General features: G+C 37.1%; 1 protein-coding gene across 1 annotated transcript in view; it reads left to right on the top strand.

Moving 5' to 3' along the window:
* Window positions 1-26,254, top strand: part of INPP4B (inositol polyphosphate-4-phosphatase type II B) — an 832,665-nt gene that overhangs the window by 293,448 nt on the left and 512,963 nt on the right. The window contains 1 exon segment of the mRNA XM_047718523.1: window positions 26,011-26,062. The gene's annotated coding sequence lies outside the window, so the exon portion shown is untranslated.

Raw genomic sequence — 26,254 nt, 5'->3', positions numbered from 1 at the left:
AATGATGCCCGAATGGAGCCCGATGCGGGACTCAATCCCAGGACTCTGGGATCATGACCTGAGCCAAAAGCAGTGGCTTAACCAACTGAGCCACCCAGGCATCCCGAAGAGGGGTATTTCTATGCCGAGGTTGCTGTGGAACTCTAGGACAATTAGGGAAATACACACAAAAGAACAGAAGCTCTAGTCTGGGAAAATAGAAAGTCAAGAATCACGATTACTGGGTTTCTTTAGTCTAGTTCAAAATCCAGTTACTGAATGAGTAAGTCATGGGAGTAAAAGGCATAGGGGACATAGTCAATGCTACTGTAATAGCATTGTATGGTGAGAGATAGCAACTACACTTGTGGGGAGCATAACATAAAGTGTAGAGTTGTTGAATCCCTATGTTGTACACCTGAAACTAATGTAACATTGTGTGTAAACTATACTTAAAACAAACAAATGAAGAAACAAACAAAACCAGAATTTCCATATCTGTGATACTCTAGCTACTGAGAGATTTTGTTCTTCTTCATACCACCCTATCAAGTCTCCATACCAAAGCTACATTGAGTCTGGGTAACAAAACATGTCCCTTCTTTTTACACAAATTTGACCTTATTCTTTGAAAATTCAATAGGCTTGGCTCAATAAATGAAAGGAATCTCATCGGTTTTTTTGGTCTGGTTTTCATTTTTCAGGGTCTCCATTTCCATCTCTTCCTAAGATATTCAGGACAAAAGATGGCATGATCTTGTACTGTGTTTCGTTTTGTTTTGTTTTCTGGTCCTGAACCAATAAAATGGTTGTGAAATTCTTTTTATCCCATCCTTTATATGTTAAAATGATAACTAAAGTCTGTCTGGTAATACTAATAGACAGAGGAACTCTGTGAAAAAGTTCTATCTTCCTAAACAAAGTTATTTGGAGTTAAGAGGGAACAGAATAAGGAACCCAAAGCTGAAATGCTGAAAAGGAAATGTGATAAAAATGTTTACAACCCTATTAATGATAATAATTTCTACTGGTTGCCTGGCATATATGCTAGGTTATAAATTACTTTAATATTTAAGAATATACTTGGATATATTATAGAAAAGGTTGAAATCAACTGAGTATGCCCAGGTTTACCCAGAATCTGCTCTCAGCTACTGAATGGATATAAGTGCAAGGATCAGCTGAAAATCAAGGGTAGAGCTCTCGTTTCTTTCAAGGGGAGGGTCTAACTTTGACGGGTCACAAAATTTAGGGGTACAAAAATGTGACTTTATATACCTGGGTATTTCAAACCCCATTTCTGCCTTATGGCAGCAAACATTATCATTGTTAGTTCCCCATAAATTCAGAATCACCCCTTATTCTCCACTCTAGGTGACACTTCAGTCCTGGCGGGCTTCTGTCCTTTTCTGGAATAAAGGTGGGCAACATGAGAACTTGTTTGACCTATGTACAAAATCATCTGGCCCTAGGTCATAATCTTTATTACCTTATCTCCTGATTATTTTTCTGCCAAGTAAGGACCATATAGTCCATGTCATTTTCTGTTGCAGTATCAGTTGTCATGATCCAATGAAAGGAATCTCGTGGTTTTTTTGGTCTGATTTTCATTTTTCAGGGTCTTCACTTCTATCTCTCCCTAAGATATTCAGGACAAAAGATGGTGTGATCTTGTAGTGGGTACCTCAAAGGGGTTTTTGCCCTTTTAGATTTATTAGCATTCTCTCTGTCTCTCTATCTCCCTCCCACCCCTCTTTCATTCCTTTCCGCCCTCCTAAGATCTACATAATTCATGGTGCACAGAAATATTTAGCTTTTCTTCCACAACATTCTCTGCTGCAGGAAGCTTTTGGGTTGAGACGACCGTGGACAATCACATTCCTGATATTCCTCAGGATTTCCTCCACATAACGATGATGCATGTGCCAATGTGGTGTGGATGTCCCCAGGTGCCTGTTGTCCCCAAGGACTCCAGATAAGTTGCTGGGCACAGATCTCCTCTATTTTTGGTTTCCCCAACATATCTGGAGCAAAAGAGTGGACAGGGTCAAGGATTTTTTTTCCCCACAATACCTTCTCTTGCTTATTTTCTTAACTCTTTTTTCTTTTTATCTTTAGATAATTAATTTAAAGAAAAAACATAAATTAACACATTTTATGGCTTTCCTTTTGGTTTTGTCATGGCAACTCCTCCCTGAGACAAGATAAGTTTCTAAACCAACCTATTAAATATATTATAACCTCTGTAGCCATCTCACTCTTAATCATTCTCCTTGATCACAAACTCTAAATTTTCTGAACTCCTTTAAAACCTGCCCCACTGAAATAAATCAAATACTCAGGTAGAGTTGGGGATAATCTAATGGGACTATTAGCCCATGATTTAGAGAGTACATATTTACTAATATAGCCCAATACTGCATTAATGTCAGCAGCTGCCTCAAATATTGGCTTATTAAAAATTCGGAGAATTAGCATCTTTACATTTTTCTGTGTAAATTGCTTCCCTACTCATACATATGCTATTGAATATTAGAACTAAACCACAGACCAGAATATTAATCACTAGGTCGCCCACCATGGTCTCTTTTAAAATCTTTGGGGAAAATATGACTCGGTCAACTGATACGTTTTCTGTTTCATGTAACTTGGCATTACCTGTAAACGTAAAGAAGGTACAATTTATGCTTTTATCCAAATAACTGATTAAAATATTAAACAGGGCTCAGCCAGGTGTTGCATAATGCCAGTTATAGATAGAATCAAGTATGGGTGACTGAGACATTTCAGCTCAATCTAACTATTAAAATTCAGCTCACATTTTATCATCTTTTCAACAAAGATATCAATATTGACTTTTTAAAATGTTTACTGAAATTAAGAATAAACTATATTATCAAGAACTGTTGGTGTATCTGGATGGCTCAATCAGTTAAGCATCTGCCTTCAGCTCAGGTCATGACCCCAGACTCCTGGAATTGAGCCCCACATCGGGCTCCCTGTTCATCATGGAGCTGTTTCTTGCTCTCCCCCACTGCTCGTGCTCTCTCTCTCTCTCGCACTATCTCTCTCTCAAATAATTAAAATCTTAAAAAAAGGAGCTGTTATCAGGAGAGATAACAAAGTAAGAAAAATGCAAACTTTTTTTGTTGTTTGTTTAAAAATTATGCTAAACGTCCTCTATAACAGTGGTTTTTCACCTGAGGGTGATTCTGCTTTCTTTCTCCATAGAGAGTTAGCAAAATCTGAGGAGGTTTTGAATTGCTACAATTTGTATGGGGGTGTCCCTGCCATCTAGTGGATAGAGGCCATTTCTGGGGCTATGCATACTTTAATATGTAGAACACTTCCCACAACCAAAGACTACCCAGCCTAAAATATCAATAATCCACTGTTGAGAAAACCTGCTCTACACATTGCTCTTTAATGCTTATACTCATTACTTCTTCTTCTTCTTCTTTTTTTTTTAAATGCTCCTTACTTTTAAAGAAGTGTCTTTCCCCAGTTATGGAGATCTGCACAATTCATGGTATTAGTCTCTCCTTTAACTCCATTAACAAGAAAACCCTAGTGCTAAAATCTCATTATTTCCCGAACAATATTCTAAGTCAAAACATACTATTCATTGCTCTGAGAAGTAAGAATATCAAGATCTTTTTCTTTATCGTAGATTCACAAAACATACTATTATTTCAAAACCCAAGGCATCTGGTAATAAAAAATATTTTAATGTTATTTAAGAAAATAGACTTATTTTGATAAAGGATAGCATTTTTCTCAGCACATCTACTTATTCAATAAACTCTGTCTGTCAACAATTTTAGTACCATTATTTCAATTAGGCTACTTAGTAAAGACTAGAAGCACATACTCATGTTCATTAGGTACTGAAATTAAACGTTGTTCTTGAATTAGTTATGATAAGGCTAATTGCCTTAGCAAATGACCCCCCGGATACTTATGAGCAAATGACCCCCCGAATCAACATGTCTGAACACAGTAAAAGTTTATTGTTGGCTTATGTCACTGCCTAATGCAGTGAGCAGGCATGGATGCTGAGAACTCTCCTCCACATAGTCATTCTGGGGTATGGTCACCTTCAACCTCAAAGGTGAATTTATCTTCAGAAAGAAAGCATTCTTTATGAAAATAAAATGTCTGTTCTGGATACTGGATCCACTTCCATCCCCTTCCTATGTTCTGTTCCTTGTCAGAATTGCTAAACATGGTAGCAAGAGTCTGAACTTCTCAACTTCCTTACTCTGATGTTCTGGATGCAATTTGGTTTCTGCCAAGGAGATTTTTCATCCTGAGATCTGGACAATGCAAGGGAGACAGACAATGACACTTAGAAGTGCAGATGGGCTGGATCCACTTCCATTTATCTTCAGGGTCATTTTAGAAGGGGAGGTAATGTGGGGAAGGCATACTAGATCATAAGCTTCTTAGATCACAGATCACTTTGTCTTACACCTCTTGGTGAAAACTTGTTATAAGGGGACTAGGAAATGTTGCTGCAGTCTGGGTACTACTTCCCATCAACAACACTATGCTATGAAAGAGAACAATTCTTGGACAGTCAGCTCTTCATTTATGCTCTAATGAAAAAGAGGTTTTTTTGTTGCTGTTTTTGACAGAATTCTGCCTAAGAAGAGGGTTATATTTACTTAGAAGAAAAATTTGGGCAAGGTATTTGAGGCAAAGAGTAAAATGTTGGGCACATATTGAAAAGCAAAACAAAACAAAAACAGAACAAGAAAACCTTCAAAGTTCTAAAGATTTCCTTTTCTTTCATATAGATTATTAGAACTAAATTGCTTTTTCAAATTGAGGGTAGAGGCCGGGACAGTGAATGATTTCGTATGGTAAAGAAGAGAGGAAACTGACATTCTAGGAAGATGTTTGTGTATTAGAGGAATGAGGAGGCCTGATAAAGACAAGGGAGGACAAAGAAGGAAAACAGTAGGGGAGGCCATGATTGCAGGAAGTTTTTGAATTTAAAGCAATGCTTAGATCTGTGTTTGGAACAAGATAAAATGAGATGATACAGAAGAAAACCAAGAGAATAGAGGTATCAGCATCAGGGTTACACTCTGTAAACAAAATTGCAATATCATCAGAAATGCTTACAGAGAACACATTATTTTTCCTAAATAGTGGCATTGTATCAGTTCAGGTTCAGTGCAACAGAACAGAAAACAATGCCAGGTACTTCAACAGACACAGTGCTAGTTTCTTCAGGCAAAATTGGTTTAATATAAAGATTAATTGTTTACCAAAATCTTTAACAAATTGGAGGAGTAGAAGTCAGGAAGCCACCACAGGACTTTTGGTATCAAAGCTTTTACAGCACTCCAGGCTCCAGAGATCAGCAACTGCTGCTACCTCAGCTGCATTCGCTGTCAAGTCACAGCCTCCTCCATCCACCAAGCAAGTGAAAAACATGGGGTCCAGCTGCCACTGACACCCACATCTGCTGGAGCCCATCTGCACTTCTAAGCAGCATTGTCTCCCTTGCATTCTCCAGATCTCAGGATGAGAAATCTCCCTGGCAGAAACCAAATTGCATCCAGAACATCAGAGTAAGGAAGTTGAGAAATTGAGAAGTTCAGACTCTTGCTACCATGTTTAGCAATTCTGACAAGGAACAGAACATAGGAAGGGGATGGAAGTGGATCCAGTATCCAGAACAGACATTTTATTTTAATTAAGAATGCTTTCTGGAATCGCTCATTTCATTAAAAGCTTAGTGACTTTTTTTCCTTCTATATATTATATTAGTATTTATAAAAGTTATCTAAAATGTACTAATGATTTGATCAGAAATCCAAAGCCTATCTCTTCCAGTCAGTTCCCCCTACCCCCAAAGACCCCTTTAACCAAAGACCTTTAATAGAAGCAAAAAATATAAAACAGATTCAAAAGGAAAATTGGAGTATTGGAGCTGGGGAATGGTGTGGGATTTTATTCAATCTGGCCAGTCTTCTGCTCACCAGGCCCTCCTAGGCAACTTTACAGGGAGAATCAAATAAGAAGCTTTGAGACTCCCTGGTCTGGATTGAGTAATGAAGATTTTGTTCTCACATCAACAAGACAGTGTGAGAAAGAATAAATTGAGGCAAGGGGAGGGAGGCAGCAGTAATTTAAATTGTGTTCTTTTCCAGAATATCGATGAAGTATTTTGATTGAACTGGCTGGTCAAGCTCAACTTGAGCTCAACTACCGTGACTTCCGTTGAGTTGATCAGCTGTTATAATTGACCTCATTGATAGACTGGTTGAACTAATACAAATAAATCTTCAAAGACAGTAGCCTTCTGTCTGGTCACATTCCTCATTCAAACATACTTTGAAACATGTTCTGCTTTAGTCAGAAATGCTTTTTTGTTGTTGTTAAATTGCCATGTAGGTATGCAAAATAAATGTCATCCAGCTGTTTTACGACCTCCCCAGACACTCAGGTATCTGGGTGACAAGTACAGCAAACATCTAGCAGGTGGTGTGAGTGGCCTGAAGCAAGTCTTGTATTCTCAACCTGGAGATAATCCAAACTTTCTGGTTTGTGAAAGGAGGAAGAGCTCTGGTTCACATCTGTTATCTTAGAGCCATGATTAACAAATGAATGTCTCCTCAGGGTGATGTGTGTGTGTGTGTGAGAGAGAGAGAGAGAGAAAGAGAGAGAGACTTGGCAGGGAGAGGGGGAGTTGTAACTTTTCCCCCCATGTACAGGCATATCTTGGAGATATTGTGGGCTCTGTTCCAAACCACTCTAATAAAGCAAATATTGTAATAAAGCAAGTCAAATGATTTTTTTTTTGTTTCCTAGCGCATATAAAAGTTATACATGCACTACACAGTAGTCTATTAAATGTAGAATAGCATTATGTCTAAAAAATGTACAAACCTTAATTTAAAAATAACTTGTAAAAAATGCTAACTATTAGCTGAGCTTTCAGCAAGTTGTAATATTTTTGCTAGCGGAGAGCCTTGCCTCAATGCTGGTGGCTGCTGACTGATCAGGGTAGGAGTTGCTAGAAGTTGGGATAACTATGACAATTTCTTAAAATGAAGTTTGCACATCTATTGGCTCTTTCTTTCATGGTATATTTTTCTGTAGTATTTGATGTTGTTTGATAACACTTACTCACAGTAGAATGTCTTTCAAAATTGGAGTCAGTCCTCTCAAACCCTGCTGCTTCTATATCATTGAAATGACAAGAAAAGATTTAGAATATTACATAAACTTGGTTGATATAGAAGCACTAAGTTTATGTAATATTCTACCAATCTTTTGTTGTCATTTCAACAATCTTTGTAGCATCTTTACCAGGAGTAGAGTCTATCTCAAGAAAACACTTTCTTTGCTTATCCATAAGAAGCAACTCCTCATTGACTGTTAAAATTTTATATAAGATTGCAGCAAATCAGTCCCATCTTCAAGCTCCACTTCTAATTCTAATTCTCTTGCTATTTCCACCACATCTGCAGTTACTTCCTCTATTGAAGTCTTGAGCTCCTGAAAGTTATCCCTGAGGACTGGAAATAGCTTCTTCCAAAATTCTATAATGTTGACATTTTGACTTCTTCCCATGAATCATTAGTGTTCTTAATGGAATCTGGAATGATGAGTCCTTTCTGGAAGTTTTTAATTGACCTTTCCCAGATCAGAGGAATCACTATTTATGGCAGCTAGAGCCGCATGAGAAATGTATTTCTTAAATAGTAAGACTTGAGAAAGTTGAAATGACTCCTTGGTCCGTGGGCTACAGAATAGATGTTGTGTTAGCAGGCATGAAAACAACATTCATCTCATTGTACATTTACATCAGAGCTTTAGGGTGGCTAGGTGTATAATCAATGAGCAGTAATATTTTGAAAGTAGTCTTTTTTTCTGAGCAGTTGGTCTCAATAGTGGGCTTACAGTACTCAATAAGCCGTGTTGTACAGAGATGCACTGTCATCCAGGCTTTAGTATTCATTTGGAGAGAACAGACGGAGTAGATTTAGCATAACTCTGAAGGGCCCTAGGATTTTTTGATGGGTAGATGAGCATTGGCTTTAACTGAAAGTCATTAACTATATTAGCCCCTGAGAGAGTCAGCCTGTTCTTTGAAGCTTTGATGTTAGGGATTAACTTCTCTTCTCAAGCTGTGAAAGTCTTCAATGGCATCTTCTTCTAGTATAAGACTGTTTCATCTGCATTGAAAATCTGTTGTTTAGGGTAGCCATTTCATATTTTGTCTTGGCTGGATCTTCTGGATAACTTAGTGCAGCGTCCACATTAGCCCTTGTTGCTTCCTTCATTCTGCCCTTTGGTATTATGGAGATGGCTTCTTTCCTCAAACTTCATGACCCATCCTCTGTCAGCTTCCAGCTTTTCTTCTGCAGCTTCCCCACCACTCTCAGCCTTCATAGAACTGAAGAGAATTAGGGCCTCGATGTGGATTAGGCTTTGGCTTAAGGGAATGTTGTTGCTGGTTTGATCTTCTATCCAGACCACTCAGACTTTCTCCACATCAGCAATAAGTCTGTTTCACTTTTTGCTTAGTTTTGCTTTGTTTTTAAAGATTTTATTTGAGAGAGAGAGCACAAGCAGGGGGAGCAGCAAAGGGAGAGAGAAGCAGGCTCCCCGTTGAGGTGGGGCTTGATCCCAGGACCATGGGATCGTGACCTAAGCCTAAATTGAACTACCCAGGCACTCCCGCCCCATTTCTCTTTCTTGTTTTTCATGTGTTCACAGAAATAGCGTTTTTAATTTTCTTCAATAACTGCATTTGCATTTACAACTTGACTAACTGGTGCAAGACTCCAAGATTCAGCCCGTCTTGGCATTCAACATGGCTTCCTCACTAATTTTAATTATTTCTAGCTGTTCATTTAAACTGAGAGATGTGTGACCCTTCCCTTCACTTGAACATTTAGAGACCATTGCAGGGTTACTAACTGAATGAATGTTAATATTGTTGTGTCTTAGGGAATAGAGAGGCCCAAAGAAGGAGAGAAAGATGAGAAATGGCTAGTCAGTAGAGCAGTCAGAACACGCACCATACCAGTTTTTTGCTCTCTCATATGGTTGCAGTTTGCAGCATCTTAAAATAATTACAATGGTAACATCAAAGACCACTGATCACAGATCACCATAAAAAAGTACAGTAATAATGAAAAAGTTTGAAATATTGGGTTAATTATCAGAATGTGACAGGAGACACAAAGTGAACAAATGCAATTGGAAAAATAACATTTTCCAATAATGCTTGAAGCAGAGTTGCCACAAACCTTCAATTTGTAAAAAACACAGTATCTGCAAAGTACAATAAAATGAGGTATATGCCTGTACAGAAAAAGAGGCCCAAACAGAGCTAGAATCAAGCTCATGTAATTTCATACTTCAGCATTGTCTCTTTTTAATTTTTTTCTTTTTTAACTGAATCTTTTTGTGCCCATTGGTTAAAAAAAAAAGAAAGAAAAAGAAAAGAAGTGTCATTCATAACTATAAAGATCTTCTTGCAGTATCTAAGTTAAAAGAAATCATATTTCCATAAAGAATTTATTTTATTAAAACAATTCTGGTGAAAGACTTCCTTAACCTTCATGCTCATGCTTGCAATATGGACATGTGAAGATACTTCTCATCTTGAAATTAGCTAAAATTTCAAAGTAGCTTTTTCGTCAAGGTGCAATTTATATGCTTCTTGGTGTTTACAGCACGTGAATCTTTTTTTTTTTTTAAGATTTTATTTATTTATTTGACAGACAGAGGTCACAAGTAGGCAGAGAGGCAGGCAGAGAGAGAGAGGAAGGGAAGCAGGCTCCTCGCTGAGCAGAGAGCCCGATGCGGGGCTCGATCCCAGGACCCTGGGATCATGACCTGAGCCGAAGGCAGAGGCTTTAACCCACTGAGCCACCCAGGTGCCCCTACAGCAAGTGAATCTTTCCAATTCTTTAAGGCAATACTTAGTATGAGTCATATTTTCTGCAACTGGCATATTCATTCAAGGCATCTTTTTATGATATCACAAAGACTTATGATACGCAGTGTTACAGATATTTAGGCAAGATAAACGGGAGTTTGCTTGAAAGATTATAGCTCAAGAATTTAGCTTCATGGTTATGTAAGTTCCTATTATATCTGATTTTAAATATGTATATATACTCACATACATAAAATCCTGATGCATTTACTAGAATATAGTTAGAATGTCAACATTATTTTTATAAGTTTCTGCCCTATCACTGAGTTTGCAAGAAATTATTTTTAATGTATTACCATTTTTAACACACTCCAGATTGTTGGCTGCCCTTCTTGTCATGTGGATTTAACCAATTTAGCAGTCGGTGTTGAATGTGTTCCATATTTTAAAAAATAATGCTTACAAAGAAGGAGTATGGGAAGCTGCTTACATAAGGATTTAGGTAGATGATTAACAGTGAAAGCGAAGCTGTGCTTTTTGGTGCTTTTCCTATAAAGGTCATTCATGATGATCATTTCCCAGAATCCTTAAAGTTCAGGTGAGGGTTTTCTTGTTGTTTTTTAAGGTCCAGAAATTAAAAAAAAAAAAAAAAGATTGGGAATGATAATTTTATTGAAATAATAATTTATACATCCTGCACTCTAGCTTACTGTAGTTTTTATTGCATCATTTTGAAACGAAGATTTGAAAAATTCTAGGTAAATTTTGAAGTAATTATAAAATATTTCTGGAGTTCATGTGGTAACATATTTTTCATTTTCCTTTCCTCCCTGTCTGTCTGTCTCTCTCCCCCTCTCTACACATATGTAGGGGTGTGTGTGTGTGTGTGTGTGTGTATAACATCTGCTATCTGAGAACTGGCTTATCTTCTGTTTTTGTTCATTCAGGCAGCATCTTAGATATATGTCCGCAACCTCCATCAAAAGTATCTACTTTGACTTCTTTTTAAGAAACTTCTCTGCCCACTCTCACACCCAACCTAGGCCCTATTTCTCTCACTTCCCATCCCCATCTCTGGAAATCTGTGTCTGCTGATATTCCAGAGCTTAGCAGCTTTCAGTTTGAATATGTACACATTGCTTAGTTTGAAAGTGTTCCCTTGCTATTTATGAATCACAGCCATTGTGCTGTTAATTAAGCATGATTACCATAATATCTCTTATTTCCTGAAACTTGTGTCTAGTAAACACCTTGAAAATTTTTTGGGATTGGTTGGAGTAGTTTCAGATGGAAAAATGAAAGTTACATTAAGAGAGAGCCAAATTTCTATAGCACTCCCCCCAGATCAGTCCCATTCAGACCTCAGACGGAGGTGTTCTGGGAGCTGGTTACACACACTGAAGTCCAAGATGATTGCCGCATGTGTGGGACACATGTACTACTTCATTTTCTCTCTCAGCATAACCAAATGTAGGAACAATAACAGAATTACAATGGGGTATTTTTTTTTTATTTGAGTATAGTTGACACACAATGTTACATTAATTTCAGGTGTACAACATAGTGATTCAACTTCTCTATACGTTATGCTATGCTCGCCACAAGAGTAGCTATCATAGGTCATTATACAACACTATTAACAATGTCATTGACTATATTCCCCATGCTGTGCCTTTTATTCCCCTGGTTTATTCATTCCATGATGGAAACCTGTATCTCCCACTCCCCTGCACCCATTTTGCCCATCCTACCACTCTCCTCCCCTCTGACAACTGTAGTTTGTTCTCTGTATTTATAGGTCTGCTTCTCCTTTTTTGTTGTTTATTCACTTATTTTTTTAGATTCAACATACAAATGAAATCCTATAGTATTTGTCTTTTGCACTTTAATACCCTCTAGGTCCATCCATGTTGTTGTAAATGGCAAGATCTCATCTTTTATTATGGCTGAATAATGTTCCATTATCTATATATAAATCTTTATCTATGTCACATTTTCCTTATTCATTTATCAGTGAACTCTTAGGTTGCTTCCATATCTTGGCTATTGTAAATAATGCTACAATGAACACATTTATTTGTGAATATATTTGTTTTTTTATTAATTTTTATTATTTTTTTATAAACATATAATGTATTTTTATCCCCAGGGGTACAGGTCTGTGAATCGCCAGGATTACACATTTCACACCACCCTCTTCTGACCCCCTGACCCCCAGCAACCCTGTTTGTTTTGTGAGGTTGAGAGTCATTTATGGTTTGTCTCCCTCCTGATCACATCTTGTTTCATTTATTCTTTTCCTACCCCCCAAACACCCCATGTTGCATCTCCACTTCCTCATATCAGGGAGATATGATAGTTGTCTTTCTCCAATTGACTTATTTCGCTAAGCATAATACCCTCTAGTTCCATCCACGTTGTCACAAAAGGCAAGATTTCATTTCTTTTGATGGCTGCATAGTATTCCATTGTATATAGATACCACATCTTTATCCATTCATCTGTTGATGGACATCTAGGTTCTTTCCATAGTTTGGCTATTGTGGACATTGCTGCTATAAACATTTGGGTGCACATGCCCCTTCAGATCACTACATTTGTATCTTTAGGGTAAATACCCAATAGTGCAATTGCTGGGTCATAGAGTAGCTCTATTTTCAAATTTTTGAGGAACCTCCATGCTGTTCTCGAGAGTGGTTGCACCAGCTTGCATTCCCACCAACAGTGTAGGAGGGTTCCCCTTTCTCTGCATCCTCGCCAGCATCTATCATTTCCTGACTTGTTAATTTTAGCCATTCTGACTGGTGTGAGGTGGTATCTCATTGTGGTTTTGATTTGTATTTCCCTGATGCCAAGTGATGTGGAGCATTTTTTCATGTGTCTGTTGGCTGTCTGGATGTCTTCTTTGCAGAAATGTCTGTTCATGTCCTCTGCCCATTTCTTGATTGGATTATTTGTTCTTTGGGTATTGAGTTTGCTAAGCTCTTTATAGATTTTGGATACTAGCCCTTTATCTGCTATGTCGTTTGCAAATATCTTCTCCCATTCTGTCAGTTGTCTTTTGGTTTTGTTAACTGTTTGTTTGTTTGTTAACTGTTTGTTAATTGTTTGTTTCCTTTGCTGTGCAAAAGCTTTTGATCTTGAAATCCCAATAGTTCCTTTTTGCCCCTGCTTCCCTGGCCTTTGGTGATGTTCCTAGGAAGATGTTGCTGCGGCTGAGGTCGAAGAGGTTGCTGCCTGTGTTCTCCTCAAGGATTTTGATGGATTCCTTTCTCACATTGAGGTCCTTCATCCATTTTGAGTCTATTTTCATGTGTGGTGTAATGAAATGGCCCAGTTTAATTTTTCTGCATGTGGCCGTCCAATTTTCCCAACACCATTTGTTGAAGAGGCTGTCTTTTTCCATTGGACATTCTTTCCTGTTGTGTCGAAGATGAGTTGACCATAGAGTTGAGGGTCTATTTCTAGGCTCTCTATTCTGTTCCATTGATCTATGTGTCTGTTTTTGTGTCAGTACCATACTGTTTTGATGATGACAGCTTAGAAATAGAGCTTGAAGTCAGGAATTGTGATGCCACCAACTTTGGCTTTCTATTTCAATATTCCTTTGGCTATCCGAGGTCTTTTCTGGGTTCATATAAATTTTAGGATTATTTGTTCCATTTCTTTGAAAAAAATGGATGGGATTTTGATAGGGATTGCATTAAATGTGTAGATTCCTTTAGGTAGCATAGACATTTTCACAATATTTGTTCTTCCATTCCATAATCATGGAACATTTTTCCATTTCTTTCTGTCTTCCTCAGTTTCTTTCATGACTACTTTATAGTTTTCTGAGTATAGATTCTTTGCCTCTTTGGTTAGGTTTATTCCTAGGTATATTATGGTTTTGGGTGCAATTGTAAATGGGATTGACTCCTTAATTTCTCTTTCTTCTGTCTTGTTGTTGGTGTAGAGAAATGCAACTGATTTCTGTGCATTGATTTTCTATCCTGACACTTTACTGAATTCCTGTACAAGTTCTAGCAGTTTTGGAGTGGAGCCTTTTGGGTTTTCCACATATAGTATCATATCATCTGCAAAGAGTGATAGTTTGACTACTTCTTTGCTGATTTGGATGCCTTTAATTTCTTTTTGTTGTCTGATTGCTTGAGGCTAGGACTTCTAGTACTATGTTGAATAGCAGTGGTGATAACAGACATCCCTGCTATGTTCCTGATCTTAGCGGAGAAGATTTCAGTTTTTCTCCATTGAGAATGATATTTGCGGTGGGTTTTTCATAGATGGCTTTGATAATATTGAGGTATGTGCTGTCTATCCCTACTCTTGAAGAGTTTTGATCAGGAAGGAATGCTGTACTTTGTCAAATGTTTTTTCAGCATCTATTAAGAGTATCATATGGTTCTTGTTCTTTCTTTTATTAATGTGTTGTATCACATTGATTGATTTGCAGATGTTGAACCAAACTTGCAGCCCTGTAATAAATCCCACTTGGTCGTGATGAATAATCCTTTTAATGTACTGCTGGATCCTATTGTCTAGTATTTGGGTGAGAATTTTCGCATCTGTGTTCATCAAGGATATTGGTCTGTAGTTCTCTTTTTTAATGGGATCCTTGTCTGGTTTTGGGATCAAGGTGATGCTGGCCTCATAAAATGAGTTTGGAAGTTTTCCTTCCATTTCTATTTTTTGGAACAGTTTCAGGAGAATAGGAATTAATTCTTCTTTAAATGTTTGGTAGAATTCCCCTGGGAAGCCATCTGGCCCTGGGCTTTTGTTTGTTTGGAGATTTTTGAAGACTGCTTCCATCTTATTACTGGTTATGAGTCTGTTCAGGTTTTCTATTTCTTCCTGGTTCAGTTGTGGTAGTTTATATGTCTCTAGGAATGCATCCATTTCTTCCAGATTGTCAAATTTGTTGGTGTAGAGTTGCTCATAATATGTTCTTATAATTGGTTGTATTTCTTTGGTGTTGGTTGTGATCTCTCCACTTTCATTCATGATTTTATTTATTTGGGTCCTTTCTCTTTTCTTTTTGATAAGTCTGGCCAGGGGTTTATCAATCTTATTAATTCTTTCAAAGAACCAGTGCCTAGTTTCATTGATTTGTTCTATTGTTTTTTTAGTTTCTATTTCATTGATTTCTGCTCTGATCTTCATGATTTCTCTTCTCCTTCTGGATTTAGGCTTTCTTTGTTGTTCTTTATATAGCTCCTTTAGGTGTAGGGTTAGGTTGTGTATTTGAGAGCTTTCTTGTTTCTTGAGAAAGGCTTATGCCACTATATATTTTCCTCTCAGGACTGCCTTTGCTGTGTCCCACAGATTTTGAACCGTTGGGTTTTCATTATCATTTGTTTCCATGAATTTTTTCAATTCTTGTTTAATTTCCTGGTTGACCCATTCATTCTTTAGAAGGATGCTGTTTAGTCTCCATGTATTTGGGTTCTTTCCAAATTTCCTCTTGTGATTGAGTTCTAGCTTCAGAGTATTGTGGTCTGAAAATATGCAGGAAATGATCTCAGTCTTTTGATACCGGTTGAGACCTGATTTGTGACCCAGGATGTGATCTATTCTGGAGAATGTTCCATGTGCACTAGAGAAGAATGTGTATTCTGTTGCTTTGGGATGGACTGTTCTGAATATATCTGTGATGTCCATCTGGTCCAGTGTGTCATGTAAGGCCTTTATTTCCTTGTTGATCTTTGGCTTGGATGATCTGTCCCTTTCATTGAGGGGAATGTTAAAGTCTCCTACTATTATCATATTCTTGTCGATGTGTTTCTTTGATTTTGTTATTAATTGGTTTATATAGTTGGCTGCTCCCATGTTAGGGGCATAGATATTTAAAATTGTTAGATCTTCTTGTTGGACAGACACCTTGAGTATGATATAGTGTCCTTCCTCATCTCTTATTTTAGTCTTTGGCTTAAAATCTAATTTATCTGATATAAGGATTGCCACCCCAGCTTTCTTCTGATGTCCATTAGCATGGTAAATTGTTTTCCACCCCCTCACTTTAAATCTGGAGGTGTCTTTGGGCCTCAAATGAGTTTCTTGTAGGCCACATAATGATGGGTTTTGTTTTTTATCCATTCTGATACCCTGTGTCTTTTTTTTTTTTTAAGATTTTATTTATTTATTTGACAGAGAGAGATCACAAGTAGACGGAGAGGAAGGCAGAGAGAGAGAGAGAGAGGGAAGCAGGCTTCTCGCTGAGCAGAGAGCCCGATGCGGGACTCGATCCCAGGACCCCGAGATCATGACCCGAGCCGAAGGCAGCGGCTTAACCCACTGAGCCACCCAGGCGCCCCTACCCTGTGTCTTTTGATTGGGGCATTTAGCCCATTTACATTCAGGGTAAGTATTGAGAGATAGGAATTTAGTGCCATTGTATTGCCTGTAAGGTGACTGTTACTGTATATTGTCTCTGTTCCTTTCTGATCTACTACTTTTAGGGTCTCTCTTTGCTTAGAGGAACCCTTTCAATATTTCCTGTAGAGTTGGTTTTGTGTTTGCAAATTCTTTCAGTTTTTGTTTGTCCTGGAAGCTTTTTATCTCTCCTTCTATTTTCAATGATAGCCTAGCTGGATATAGTATTCTTGGCTGCATGTTTTTCTTGTTTAGTGCTCTGAATATATCATGCCAGTTCTTTCTGGCCTCCCAAGTCTCTGTGGACAAGTCCGCTGCCAACCTAATATTTTTACCATTGTATGTTACAGACTTCTTGTCCCGGGCTGCTTTCAGGATTTTCTCTTTGTCACTAAGACTTTAAATTTTACTATTAGATGATGGGGTGTGGACCTATTCTTATTGATTTTGGGGGGGTTCTCTGTACCTCCTGGATTTTGATGCTTGTTCCCTTTGCCATATTAGGGAAATTCACTATAATAATTCTCTCCAATATACCTTCTGCTCTCCTCTCTCTTTCTTCTTCTTCTGGAATCCCAATTATTCTAATGTTGTTTCATCTTATGGTGTCACTTATCTCTCGAATTCTCTTCTCATGGTCCAGTATTTGTTTGTCTCTCTTTTGCTCAGCTTCTTTGTTCTCTGTCATTTGGTCTTCCATATCACTAATTTTTTCTTCTGCCTCATTTATCCTAGCAATAAAAGCCTCCATTTTTTATCGCACCTCATTAATAGCTTTTTTGATTTCAGCTTGGTTAGGTTTTAGTTCTTTTCTTTCTCCAGAAAGGGCTTTTTTCTCTCCAGAGAGGGTTTCTCTAATATCTTCCATGCCTTTTTTGAGCCCAGCTAGAGCCTTGAGAATCATCATTCTGAACTCTATATCTGACATATTACCAATGTCTGTATTGATTATGTCCCTAGCCTTCGGTACTGCCTCTTGTTCTTTTTTTTTGTGATGAGTTTTTCTGCCTTGTCATTTTGTCCTGATAAGAATATATGAAGGAGCAAATAAAATACTAAAAGGGTGGCAAAGACCCCAGGAAAATGCACTTTAACCAAATCAGAAGAGACCCCAAATCATGGGGGAGAGGAGGGCAGAGAAAGGGGATAAAAAGAAATTCAGAAAAAAAAATTAAAAAAAGAAAACAAATAAAGAAAAAATATAAAAAAGAAAAATATATATATATATGATAGACTGGTGACTAGAACAGGGTCACCCAACTAATTTTGCGAGTATTTTGGTCTCTTAGAAGAAACTACCTCCCAACATTTTAAAGGAAAAACATATAAAAGGGTAAACACAATGGAGGGATGGACTATGCCTATAAAGATGAAAAAAAATTTTTTTCCTAATTTCTAAAAAAGGAGTTGGTAAAGTAAGTTGGTTGGGAGAATAAAGAAAAAGAAAGTGGAGAGAATTTGCTCTGGCTGGAGACTAGAACAAGCCCGGAGCTAGATTTAGGGTATATTTTGATCTATTAGAAGAAGTTGTACCCCAAATTTTTTAGAGGAAAAAATCCTATGTGTATACAAAAAACAAAGTTAGATACAATGGATAAAATATGACTATAATAATGAAGGTTCAATTTTTTTTTTAAGAAAGGTATTGTTAAGATAAACTAGTTGAAAAATGTTAAAAGAGGACAGGGTAAAAGTTAAAAAAAATTAGCAGAAGAAATAAAATAAAATTAAAAAAATTAACTGCAAAACTAAAGAATCATGTGGAGAAAGCCATGAATTCCATACTTTGCTTTCTCCTCCTCTGGAATTCTGCTATTCTCCTTGGTAAGTGAGCTTGGTCTTGGCTGGATTTCTTGTTGATTTTCTGGGGGAGGGGCCTGTTGTAGTGATTCTCAAGTGTCTTGCCCAAGGCGGAATTGCACCGCCCTTAACAGGGGCCAGGCTAAGTAATCCGCTTGGGTTTGCTTTTGGGACCTTTTGTTCCCTGAATGCTTTCCGTAGAGTTCCAGAGGACGGGAATGAAAATGGTGGCCTCCCAACCTCCGACCCAGAAGAGCTGAGAGTTCGGGTCCCGACTCCTCAGAGTAAAGCGCTCAATCACTCCCATCTCCCTGGCCTCCGGCCACACTCGGAGCTCACGCAGCCTGTGACTGGTTCAAGGTAACCAGGAGCTGAGATCCACTCCTCAGCTCTGTCTCTGTAGCCGGCCTCCCTGCTCTAATACCTGCGAGCTCTGCAACACTCAGACACTCTTGATCCTTCTGTGACTCCGTGGAACCTGGGGCCACGCTGACCCTGCGTGGTCTTCTCCCCAGTTTAACCGACTGGAGCAATGTCCCTCAGTGGAGCAGACTTTTAAAAGTCCTGATTTTGTGCTCCATTGCTCTGCCGCTAGCTGGGAGCCAGCTCCTGCCCCCCCCCAGGTCTATCTTCCCGTCACTTTAGATTCACTTCTCCACCGGTCCTACCTTTCAGAAAGTGGTTGATTTTCTGTTTCTAGAATTGTTGCTCTTCTTCTCTTCAATCTCTGTTGGGTTTGTAGGTGTTTGCAATGGTTTGATAAGCTATCTAGCTGATCTCCTGCTACCTGATGTCGTCTCAGCCAGCTACTTCTCTGCCATCTTGACTCCGCCAGGGGTGCATATATTTGAATTAGTGTTTTCATTTTCCTTGGTTAAATACCCAGTACTAAAATTTTGGGATCATTTATTATTTCTGGTTTTTTTTTCTCTTTTTTTTCTTACTTTTCTTTTTTTAATTTAAATTCAATTAGCCAACATATAGTACGTCATTAGTTTCAGATGTAGTGTTCAATAATTCTTCAGTTGTGTATAACACTCAGTACTCATCAATCATGTGGTTCCTTAATGCTATTTTTAATTTTTTGAGGAACCTCCATACTGTTTTCCACAGTGGCTGTACCAACTTATATTCCCACCAACAGTACACAAAGGTTTCTTTTTCTCCACATCCTTGCCAACATTCATTTCTTGTCTTTTTGATTTTAGCCATTCTGACTGGTGTAAGGTAATATCTCATTGTGGTTTTGATTTAAATTTTCCTGATGGCTAATGATGTTGAGCATCTTTTCATGTGTCTGTTTGCCACCTGTATGTCTTTTTTGGAAAAATGTCTATTCAGATGCTCTTCCCTTTTTTGAATTGGGTATTTTTAAAGATTAATTTCAGCATTGAGGAAATAGCTCATGACTTTTACCTTAAATTGTACTTTGGGGCAATATATTTGGTCTCAACAAAAGCTATCTTTAGACAGTTGATGAAGGTTATTGACATTAACAACATAATAGTATTTATCAAAATAAAATAATTCTTCCAAAATTCATCACTTAAGAAAGCCATAGTATATTCTCTAGACTGTATTTTTTTTCAAGTACCTCCAACTTTTTCTATAAAATGTATCTTATAGGTGTTAACTATTGACTACCATGAACCATACAAGTATACACTATAAACATCAGTTTCACGGACCACAATTTGGTTTTTAACATCAACAGAACATTGGAGGGGAAATGCAAGATTTGTGCAAGACATCAGGTGTGGCTAAACATCATACTGAATACTTGGCCAAAACAAAAAACATTAGGTAAGACTATAGCTCATTTCAAATACATGAGATAGAAGTAATGCTTGGCTGTCTACTTTTTGTGGCAGGAACACAGTTTTAAGATCATAATAACAGGAGCACAAGGAAGATAAAAAGTTAACCTTTAGAAATTCCCATGGAATAGTACTGAAATGTCAAACTATAAGAAAAAAATAATAGCAGAAGTTTAAAAAATATTTTTACTAAGAGTAATTATATATTATTTATTAAATTGCATTAAATTCCATCTGTATGCCCAGTTCTATGTTAGGTTTGGAAATATAGAGATTCTTACAGTCTAGCAGGATAAACAAACATGTGACCAGTGAATCCTACCTGGGAATTATGAGGGCAGGTTATTTGAAGGGGGGAACTGCATCTTCAAGTAGGTATAGGGATTTTCTAGACAAATGAGGCAACTCTGAAAAAAAAATTTGAAAAGTTGTAGGTGAGGAAGAACATGAGGTATTCTGGAAACTGTACACTTATCAGCTGAAACATAGGCTTTTATAGAAGATAATTAGAAAGGTCCAAGGCCTGGTATGCCATGTGTATCTGCTTCCTTGATTAGAACTTATCCTATGAAAATAGATCAATGGTACAAAGGTTTCATTTCATCCTTTAAATGAGTTTACTTGTTTAGCTGCTATTTTTGTTTTTGTCTTTCTTTATCATGTTTCCCCAAATCAAGTGGTCTCATGAATCATAATATACACACAAATAAGGAAAAGTCTATTGAACATTTTACTCTTAAAAATGTCATTTGCAGGGGTGCCTGGGGGGCTCAGTGGGTTAAAAGTGTCCTTTGCCATTTGTTTCAAATTCCCACAAAGTGATAGGTCACATAGATAGGAGCAGAGGTTTAGATGTGAGAGGGCTATGCATTTGAGAGATGAGGTAAGTGAAATCTAGAAAAGTTTAAGTGACCTGCCCTATAGGCCTGGCAGATCCTTCGCCAGAGGCAGACAAGAAAATCACCATCAGCTCTCCCATCCTTGGCAATTTTGCCTGCGTGTAGTCAAGTTCATTGATGACAGGAGGGAAGATCCTAGCTTTCCAGATGCTGAGAAGTACAGGAAGAGGCATCTTCAGTTCTGGAGAGGCCAGGGAATGCTACTCTATGTGCAGCTGCCACGTCTTTTGATTTCAGAAGATAACAATTTCTACTAGGAGGAAAATCTAAAATTGTAGAAAGACAGGAAATGATGATGACACAGTCTTCTGTTGATTTTCAGGTGGTTAATTATCAGTTGAATTAATGGTCATTTATCTTTTCCTGCTTAGAAATTGTTCAGTTCCAATTTTGAGAAGTTAAAGTCAGAAATGTTTTCTGAAGTGGAAAATGGAGAGAAGCAGGAGAGCTAATTATCAAAGTATAGACAGAAAAGAGATTTAGCAAATCAGCTAACATTGTTTATAGAAATATGAAATATAAGACTTTAGCTTTCATGAATCAAGTATTGAATGTTTAATTCTTATACAGTTAATTGGGAAACTTACTTTTGGACTATTAATCTGTCGATAGTTTTCTTGCTTTTGAAAAAATAGGGCAATTATGATATAACTATACAGATGGTCCCCAGCCTATGATGGTTCAACTTTCAACTTTATGATGGTGCAAAGCTGATTCAGCTTCAGTAAAGATCATACTTTGAATTTAGAATTTTGATTTTTTCCTGGGCTAGTGATATACAGTATGGTACTCTCTTGTGATACTAGGCAGCAACAGCAAACCACAATTCCCAGTCACCATGCACTCACAAGTGTAGACTGCTGATACACTTACAACCAGTCTTTACCCATATAACCATTCTGGTTTTCACTGTTAGTACAGTGTTCAACAAATTACATGACATATTCAATGCCTTACTATAAAATAGGCTTCATAATAGATGATTTTGCCCAACTGTAGGCTAATGTAAGTGTTCTGAGAATATTTAGAGTAGGCTAGCTTAAGCTATGATATTAGGTTAGGTGTATTATGTGCGCCTATTGACTTAAGGTATTTTCAATTTATGATGGGTTTATCGGAACGTAATTCCATTGAAGGTTGAACTTCCTCAACTTTCTGTATAGCTTGTATACAGATCCTCTGTATAGTGATGACACTTCTTAGTCTTGCAAGGTTTTGCTCTGTGGAGAGGAATGCAGTCAGAGAAGGGTAGGAGCAGAACCCTCTAAGTCAGGTCCTAGTATAAGCTCCATCCTCATCAAGTCAAAGTCCGGCATGGGATGGGGGATATTACACATGATGTAAAAATATAGACTTTGGAGAAATGATGGGACATCCAGTTGAAAATTTTCTAAAGGGAATTGGAAATAACAGCATGAAAATCGGGGTTGAATATGTACGTTTTGGATCTTTTTTAGAGTTGATAATGGAAGCCTGGAGACTGAGAGAAATTTCCATGGAAAAAGAGTATGGGGTGGGAAAAAAGAGGATGATGGGGATGAACTTGGGAAATGTCTACACACATATAATTTATTGATTTAGATAACAATAATGTCCTTGCAAATAATATATAATAATACATATTATATATTGTATTATATTTATAGATAATATATTATATAAATTATATGTATCATGATATCTATGTTATATAAATTATTTATATTAAATAATACATTATATATATATGTATATATATCTACCATAAAAACAATTACAATTAAGGAAACACTAGGCACCAGGCAGTCTGTATGGATTGGCTCATTTTAAACTCACAATCCATTGAAATAACTTATGAGATTAGCCCTGTATTACAGATGAGAGAACTGCTATAGCTTGATTACTTTCCTTGCACTTCTACTTAATAAATGAAGAATAGTAGCCATGGCAAAGAAATTGCTCACTTTTGCTCTCCTGTCATAAAGCTTACTCTCATTTATGTACAGACCCTCATAAGAAGTGTCTAGAGACCTGCCATGGGTGCAGAAATAGTAGATTGCCTGAAGTGAAGGGAGTTCCTGCTTGGAAATGTGTTTTTGTTTAAATGACAAAATTGTTGACATTTATCTGGAAGCAAGAAAATCAGATTTACCTCTCTCCGTGTAGGTGGATGAACTAAACTCTCCTTCAGCTTCTCTCTGTCATGGAGTTGTTACTTAACTCAAGGAACAACAGCAGCAGATGAAAGATGTGTTTCCAGGTGCTCAGGGAACTTTTGTTGAATCACCAACTGACTGATGACATTTCTAATGTTTGGGATTCCTAGACAAATTGTGGATAAGTGTAGTCATTTGTACAATCCCTTAAGATGATATGTGCTTCTTTTGGTAATGCATGAAAACTGAAGTTGTTTTAGATATTTTAATATAAGCATCACACTGGAAGACACTAAAGAATGAACCCTTACTTCCCAGGCAATGTATTTTAAGAAAAAAATGGTATTATTTTCAGTAACAATTAAATTATGCTGTACCTGTGAAAAAGAGTACAACAGATGTACTTGCTATTAGATAATTATAGAAATATATATAGTTTTCCTCTCTTATGTTAAAAACATTACCGGAAAATTTGAAAAAGATGTAGAGGTAAAGTATTTTAATAAATTAAAACCTGATGACATTCTAAAATCTTTGCATAATTGGATCTCTTTTATTCTGTGATGCCCATATAAAAATATAAATAAATGGATATATATATCCTATATATATACATATATATATTATTTATATTTATTTATATTGAGAGATATATTTGAGAGATATATCTCTCAAGAAGAATTTTTTAAAGATTTAATTTATTTATTTATTTGACAGAGAGATCACAAGTAGGCAGAGAGTCAGGCAGAGAGAGAGGGAGAAGCAAGCTCCCTGCTGAGAGAGATCAGAGCAGAGATCCTGATGTGGGGCTCAATCCCAGGACCCTGAGACCATGATCTGAGCTGAAGGCAGAGGCTTAACCTACTGATCTACCCAGGTGCACTGGCATAAAACAATATTTGAAAGTATTTTTGATGACTTGAATTTACAAGTATGGATCACATAGGATGGGCTATGTTATGGTAGAGAAATAAACGAATTCAAGATTTAAAGACTTAGAAGAACAAAAACATATTTCTCACTCAAGATACATGTCTACAGTGGATTGGCCAGGGTGCTAATCAAAATCTTTACAACTGGAAACCAAGAAGAAGGAGTGTCTACCATCCCCAGCAAAGTCAGCCAGTGGCAGTGGCAAAGAAACATTGCAAATTGTGCACTAGCTATCAAAGCATCTACTCAAAAATGACACCCATAACTTCTAATATTTCATTGATCAGAGCAAGTTCATGGCTACATCATCCTAATAAATACAATCCTACTGTGTGCATAGAAAAGGGGGGAAAGGAAATATTTGGTTGACGGGCACTGATGACTGCAACACTAGCCCTGGTTCTATGTGTTCAAAGAGGCAAATGTGAGGTTTGGATGTTCACAAGTTGTCACCACAACTTTCAAAGGCAGGTCATATTGTTGCAGCTTCTTATAAGCATATTATTTCATTTGTTTAAGTATTTTGCTAATGAGACCAAGGTGAAATTTTTATTACAATTTTGCTCTGTTTCACCTCACTTTGTTTCAAATAAAACTGTTTTTCTAAGTCTTTTAAAAAGTATAATATGGGAATTGAGGTAAGTGATTAAGAATGGATTTACTCCTGGGGTGCTTGGAGGGCTCAGTGGGTTAAGGATCTGATTCTGGATTTTGGCTCAGGTCGTGACCTCAGGGTTGTAAAATCAAGTCCTGTGTCCATGAAGTCTGCTTAAGATTCTCTCTTTCTCCCTTTACCCATCTCCCCTGCTCACCTCTGCTTATGAACTCTCTCTATATAAATATATAGAGAGAGACATATATAGAGACATCTATCTATCTCTCTATCTATAGAGACAGAGAGAAAGAAATAAAATGGATTTATTCCTTCTTTAAAAAGTGAACAATTCTTACTATGCTCATAGGGGGATGTTGAACCAACTTGAACTGTAAAACTCAACATTTTTATTTTATTTTATTTTATTTTTATTATTTGATTTTTAGAAGTATTTTTGTTTTATTTTATTTTATTTTATTTTTATTATTTGATTTTTAGAAGTATTTTTGTACATTTTAGAAACCAGGGCAACATTGGTTTCTATTTGTTAACTATCAAGAAAAAAGTTTGAAAGCTTATTGTTTTGAATCTTTTTTTTTTTAAAGATTTTATTTATTTATTTGACAGAGAGAGATCACAAGCAGGCAGAGAGGCAGGTAGAGAGAGAGGAGGAAGCAGGCTCCCTGCTGAGCAGAGAGCCCGATGCGGGGCTCGATCCCAGGACCCTGAGATCATGACCTGAGCCGAAGGCAGCGGCTTAACCCACTGAGCCACCCAGGCGCCCCATATTGTTTTGAATCTTTAAGCTAAATAAAGATTAGACAAAGAGCTACTGTACAGTCCTCCTCGAATGATGCACAAATTTGTCCTACACTGATTTGAAAGCAGACTGTCTTTTAAGAAAAGCTTTATGATTGTTGTAGAGCAGGGAGAACATTTGTCTTGTGTATGTATTCATGCGACTGAAATTGAACCCATTCAAATTATAAGACTGAGGATATATTTGCAATACATTTTGAACATTGCCCTCCAAAGATAAAAGGGTGAATGGCACAATCACTTTTTAGACCTATAATTTTAGGCACCATGCACTGAAATGATTTTCTGATTCACTTATTTCTCAAGTCTCTGTTTCTGCCATGTGTTTATTTGCTTTCTAAGTGCATTAATTAGTGGCCTCTGAATCTCTTTCTTAGCACTAAAAAAACACATAAAAAAATCCTAATACTTACCATTATGGTTTATAGTTCTTAACATACAGAAAAAAAAAAGGTAAGGTTTTCCACAAACCCATAAGGCAGCAGGTGAACAGATGAATGGCCATTTGAACAAAATTAAAAGATCTGAGTTTATCAAGCTTCTTTTCATCCAATTATCCATTTCACAATTATAGTTGATTATTTAAATTTCTAGATTCTAAATATATGTTTCACTTTTACTCAAGTATTTTGATATATTCCATTCTTACTCTTACTCTTCTTTTATTAAATGTTTCCTTTGCTTTGTGAATAATTTATACATGCATTTATTTTTCATCAAATAGTTACTGAGTGTCTGTCTTACTTTGTGGCAGGCTGCTGAGCTTTAACTGACGTGGGTCCCTCCCTCTTGAAGCTTGCTGTCTGGTAAGAGAGACAACCATTCATTAAATAATTGCACAGTTTAAAGTTGCTACTTTCCTAAGTTCTGTGAACTAGAGGAGTATGGGATGATTAGAGCATATAACAGGGAGATCTCCTCTTGTTGGAGTAGAGTGGAGTGGTTGGAGAAATGTTCTCTGAAAAAGAACAGAATGGTTAGAGACCTAAAAGAGAAAT

Source organism: Lutra lutra, chromosome 2, assembly GCF_902655055.1.
Source record: "Lutra lutra chromosome 2, mLutLut1.2, whole genome shotgun sequence".
Lineage (NCBI taxonomy): Eukaryota > Metazoa > Chordata > Mammalia > Carnivora > Mustelidae > Lutra > Lutra lutra.
The sequence above is the reverse complement of the archived record's forward strand: the minus strand, read 5'-3'. Positions and strand labels throughout refer to the sequence as shown.